Raw genomic sequence first — 6,000 nt, 5'->3', positions numbered from 1 at the left:
AAACCACTAGACAATAATGTATCCCCCAAGAATAAATTTTGCTCCTTTGCAAGTCAGGATGGGAGCTATATTCCCCTACCTCCAAATGTAGCCAGTGCTCTATGTGGGTCTACTAGAAAACTTTATCTTGGGTACCCTCAATGATGAAAGGAGGCTCTATATAACTAGAAAAGTAATATTCTTGCCATTAAGTTGACAAGCAGTCAGCTAAACTATGAAGATGATCACTAGAACCGTGAGCTTCAGAAGTGAAGGGCACAGGTACTGAGTATTTCCCAAAAGACAAAGTCCCATAGCTTTCAAGTTTTCTGAAAAAAAAAAAAAAAGGAGTATGTTTATACTATTTTAGGACATCAGGAAATAAGTAGTAACAAAGCAAATGTATACATTGTACTTAAAGAGGGAAAAAGACTAAAATACCAACATGTATTGAAAAAATAAAAATTTCAAGATGATAAAAGTTACACAATGTCCATGATTGACTTTAACAGCATTATGAGAGAGATAGATTAACATATATTAAGTCAGGTAAATTTTAATTTCAAATTTATTTTATCACTATAGTAGTATTTGACTTTGACATGGGTTCTTTGGCTATCTAGGCTCAGGTTCTTGGTCAACCAAGTATGGTTGTCAGGTCATGGATTGGGCTTTAAGTCAAATCACATATTTGTTGGTTACTCAAGTTTTGTGCTACCATTGCCTTAGCATAACTTTCAGACAGGATGCTATTCTCAACTGTATAGCTTCTATGAACAGCAGAGTCACACTTGTCCCACAATCATGAAAATGTTCAAATCTTAAACCAATTAACTTATTTTGGAGATGAATAAATATGACAAAACAAAATAAAAGATATAATTTAAGGGATGAGAAAATCAGAATTTCAACAACCAGGCTGAAATACTTTTCAGTTTGCCAAGTTATCCCTACCCCAGGACTTTATCTTCCTTTTTAAATTACCCGTTATCTTTCTATTACTCTGAAGAGACACTATGGTCACAGCAACTCTTATAAAGGAAACATTTAATTGGAGGTAGATTGCAGTTTCAGAGGTTTAGTTCATTATCATCATGGTTGCAAACATGACAGCATGCAAACAGACATGGTGCTGAAGAGGGAGCTGAGAGTTCTACCAGCAGAAGTAAAAGTGATACTAGGCCAATTTCAAGTACCTGAAACCTCAAAGTCTGCCCCCAGTGACACACTTCCTCTAAATTGGCCACATTCTTTCCCACAAGGCCATACATCCAAATAGTGCCTTTCTCTCTGAGCCAAACATTGAAACATGAGTCTATGGGGCAATTCATATTCAAACAACCACACCCATATCATAATGTTTTCCCATGGTCCAATGAACTTTTTCTGCCATGGAAGTCACTTGCTGCCTTATCGCCTATGCTCTAAGATAATGATCATCTTACAAGGACTCTTCATATGATTTAGTATAAAGTTGAAAAGCTACTTTTGCAGAGGGTAACTCTTAATGCAGAGCCTCAAATCTGGTCAAACTGTTAAGAATCTGTGGGTGAGGAGCACTCAGCATTAAATGGGACATCTGTACCAAATCCTCAAGGTTCAGAGAACATACTACAAGTGATGTCAGAAAGAATTTAAGAACAAGAAGAGTGTTATGAAATGCTGCCAACCTGACATTGATGTTACAAGCATGAACATGCATCATCTATGGATAGAAATTGGGCCCTGCAATTTTTTAGAATGGATATAGAAATTTCCATTTTGAGGGGCAGGGCAGATGGGGAGTAGAGGGAAAAGCAGAAAGCATTTGAAATGTAAATACAGAGAGTATCCAATAAAATAATTTAAAAAAGAATAAAAAAGCACAACTTTACATCTTAAAGACAGAGAGACAAAAAAAAAAAAAAAAAAATGTTTCCCATGAGGCCTCATACCTCCTTGAGGAGCTTACAACTTCTAATATTTGTTCGAGAAAATAGTATCAGTTTCCACAATGGGGTAGCTATTGAGGTTCTAGGTGAGAAGTTCAGAAGAACAGGAAGGAGATTACAATAATCATAATACATTGTAAATATGTATGAAATTGTCAAAATAGGTAATAAACAAACAAACAAACAAAAAGAACAGGAGTATAGTGGGAAGTCATTACAGGCATCAACCTAAGAAGGAGTCTATGCAGTTCTTATAGGACACTGTCTAGTTATCTTAAAAGAGTTCTAAATAAAAAGAAGGTTCTAAAATTTAGAAATTGAATTCTTCACAATCTGTGGCTACCTATTTTTTAGTGTAATATTCCAGTCTCACAGGCACTCTCATTATGACATCATCTACCATATTGTCACCAGAATCACATCAAGGCTGGTAACATGTCTTTGAATTCCAGAACTACAAGATAAATAAAGATCTTCTCTTAGTATAGTACCAAACCCCACAAACTAGGCATGTCATTATGGTAACACAAATATTAATAAAACAAATACATTGTCTTATTTTTCTACTGCTATGATAAAACATCATTACCAATGCAACCAAAAAGACAATATATTTTTTTTGAGTTTTCATGGCCTTTATTTGCCCACAAAATAAAATAAAATAAAATAAAAACCCACAGAAGTCAGTGCCAAAGTCATGTCTAGCTCCATCTTACGGATCCCAGTCCTTGGCTGTACGTAGTCTCCTCCTGGATAGAATAGTGGTTCTGTTCTCAGAGAGAAACATCTGGGGATTCCAGTCCTCTGGGGTGGAACTCGGGGTCTTTCCAAGATCTAGCGGATCCTTCCAGTCTGTTGCTCAGAGTCCTGTCCACAGAGTATTGCAGATGGGTTGTTCACTGTAGGGCAGGTGGGAAGGCCTGGTTTGGGGGTGATGGTTGTGAGCGTTTCTGCTGGGTGTTCTGCAGATGCAAGGAAGCTGGCCACATGGTGATGGGGTCACACAAGGTAGAAACAAAGGCTGTCCGGCTTTCAGCACTAAAGTCTACTTCCTCCAAGGAGACTCCAGGGAGGGAATCACGGTACTAGCGACTGGGCCATAAGGGTGTATCTGGCCTGGTGTGAAATTCTGTCAACTGGCCATTCACACTAGGGGTGCTATGAAGGAAGTATCTCCCGCAGCTGTCCATAGAACCTCCCAGAGGACAAATGTTCTCATCTGTCATGGTGGACGTAGCAGCCACATGTCCTCTCCTAGTGAAACCTGTGACTGACTGAGGAGTAGGCATCTGTTCCCAATGACTTTAGTGAATGAAAGTTAGCACTGTGTGGCCACGGGCTACAACAGAAGGATGCCCAGATCTAAGAGAATACAAAGTCTATTCTTTGAGCTTCACTGAGAAAGGTCAAAGTCCATCTCAAAATTAGATGTGGGTAATTTTCTGTAGCGCGTGTCTGGTGACCCAGGCCTTGAACATGTGATGAAGAACTAGGTACATGACCAGGCCCTTGGCCAACTAGAACTGGAAGGAGCCTCACTCACTGCCCAGTCCCAGAGATAAAAGCCACAGGTTTGTCCCCAAGGTTCCTAGCCTATGATGCTTCCTTAGAGAACAGGCCCAGGCCACTGACTGGGCCCAAAGAGAAGAAAAGCCCCAAACCAATGTTCCCATCTTGGTGTCAAGAAGACAACACTGTATGGAGCAGGCCAAGGACCGCTCTGTGAAAAAGAGGTACACATGGATAAAGAAGAGGAAGTGTTCTAATGAGCTCAGGTTCAACACACAGGCCGATAATGGGGTCTAGATGAAGCAAGGTCCTGTGATATGCCATCAACCCCTCATAGAAAGTCACTATTCTTTCTCCAGGCTTGTCCTAGCTCTCAGGCAGCTTGTTTACTCTTCAGAACCCTATGCAGGGTCTCTGTCATGAACTTTCCATTGGACAGCCACCTCTTTGGAACAGGGTGTCACCCGCCATCCTGCAGGGTACTTCCTCAAGCATGGCAGATATGGCTGATTCACCCTGGCGGTATCAGAACCGAGGCCCTGGAGTCCAAACCACAGGCCAGTATCTTTGAGGGAGTAGCTGCTCCACCTCCTCCACCGGCCTGTCTGGGGATCCCTGGGTGCACAGGGGCGCTGGGCACCAGTAAGTGGGTGAGCATGCGGGCCCAGCGCAAGGACAGGGTGGGGGCAGGGTGACGCAAGAGCTTCATGGTCTCAGGGCTGAGCCTGGCTGGAGGAAGCCCCAAATTTGAGCATGTTCCAGTCGAAGACATAGTCGTAGGAGAAATCCTGCCGATGAAAGAGATTTCGGAAGAGCTGGCCCAGGTAGGAGTAGTCTGGCTTGTCATCAAACCGCAGGGAGCGGCAGAGGTTGAGGTATGTTGAGAACTCGGAGGGGTAGCCTCTGCAGAGGACCTCGATCAGCGTGGACATCTGCTCACTGATCCGCTCGTACTTCTGATGCTTGGTAGCTACTTTGAGGCCCTGCCAGGGCAAGGAGCCTCAGGCTTTCCAGGTCATCCCGACAGCTTTGCTCAATGCCCAAACGGGTTTTAATAGAGGCAGAGCGGGCAGTGCCGGTCAGGTTCTTGTTTTCCCAGTAGGGAATATGCTGGTGTGTGTGGGCATCGCGGTACTTCTTGGCCAGGCCAAAGTCAATGATGTACAACAGGTTGCCTATCTTCCCCAGGCCCATGAGGAGGTTGTCAGGCTTCACATGCCGGTGGATAAAGTTCTTAGAGTGGATGTACTCGATAAAGCTGATCATCTGGTCGGCCAGCAACAGCACCTTCTTGAGGCTGAACTTTCAGGAACAGAAGTTGAAGAGGTCCTCCAGGCTGGGCCCCAGCAACTCCATGACCATCACCTTATAGTCACCCTCAGCCCTGCACCATTTGATGGACGGGATCCCCACTCCTCCCTGCATCATCTTGTAGAACTTCACACATTCCAGCTTTATGGCTACTTCTTCCCTAGAGGCAATGTTGGCTCCCAGTAGATGTCCCCAAAGGACCCACTGCCAATCTTTCAGCCCACAGGTAGCTCCATGCTTCAACCTTGCAAGCCGGGGCGGCCCGCTGGGGCGGATGCCAGAGGATTCGCCGGGCCGCGGGCGCGCCAGCCTCTCCCAGGCCCGCTGCGCTGCGCTTGGCCGGCCAGGCTCAGGCTCGGTGCTCAGCCGCCTCCCGCCGCCGGCTCGCGCGCTCCCTGCCCGCGTGCGCGTGCCGGCGGTTCCCATTGAGCCGCCAAAAGACAGTATTTAATTGAGCTTGCAGTTTCAAAAGTTTGGAGCTCATGGTGTCATAGCAAAGGTATGGTAGCAGAAACTGATGAGGCCTCACATCAGACAATAAGCATGAGGTAGAGAGATAGCCAACTGAGAATGGCGTTGACTTTTGAAACCTGAAAATCCTCCCCAAGTGACATACCTTCTCCAAGAAGGTCTTATATCCTGACCTTCCCCAAATAGTTCTACTTACCAGGATCAGGTATTGAAATATGTTTACCTATATGGGGAGCACACATGTTTACTTGGATAGGAAAGATCAAACTAGGCTGGATGTGGCATACCACTTGAATTTCTACCTACATGAGAAGCTCATAGACTACAAGTTCAAGGTTGTTCTTATCTATAGCTTGTTCAAGATAAGTATGGAGAAATTAATGAAACTCTGGGAAAATAAAAGTAAACAGAGTATTGAAGATACAGTTCCATGGCGTACTGCATTATCAATATTTGCAAAGCAGTGTAATCAGTATCTAACAACTAAAAATTTAAAGTGATTTTTGTTGCAAAGCTAGTGTTATCTGAAAGATAACACAGGATCTCAAAATCATTAAGAATTTCAGTGCAAATCTTTGCTTCCTAGAATCTCAGATATAGAAGGGTTTGTTTTCATAACAAATTTTAAATTTTGCTTTTTGTTGAGCACATGTTTGGGTGACTGAACAAGTTGAAAGCATCCTTGTTCCCTAGCTTACCTCCTCAGAAGCCCATGCTAACCTGAACTCCCTACTTCCTAGTTCAGGGCTACACAGATGCTCAGCAAGTACTTTATACTACTTGGCCTCCTCCAGAGTAC

General features: G+C 43.7%; 1 pseudogene across 1 annotated transcript; it reads right to left on the bottom strand.

Annotated features, from left to right (window-relative positions):
* Positions 1–3,944: 3,944 nt before the first annotated feature.
* LOC308414884 (casein kinase I-like) lies at positions 3,945–5,156 on the bottom strand (annotated as a pseudogene). The gene is made up of 2 exons: positions 4,980–5,156; positions 3,945–4,942 (listed from the first exon to the last, which is right to left on the bottom strand). The product of its transcript is annotated as a casein kinase I-like (transcript).
* Between the last annotated feature and the right edge of the window lie 844 nt (positions 5,157–6,000).

This window comes from Micromys minutus (genome assembly GCF_963924665.1).
Source record: "Micromys minutus genome assembly, chromosome: X".
In the NCBI taxonomy this organism is placed as follows: domain Eukaryota; kingdom Metazoa; phylum Chordata; class Mammalia; order Rodentia; family Muridae; genus Micromys; species Micromys minutus.
The sequence above is the reverse complement of the archived record's forward strand: the minus strand, read 5'-3'. Positions and strand labels throughout refer to the sequence as shown.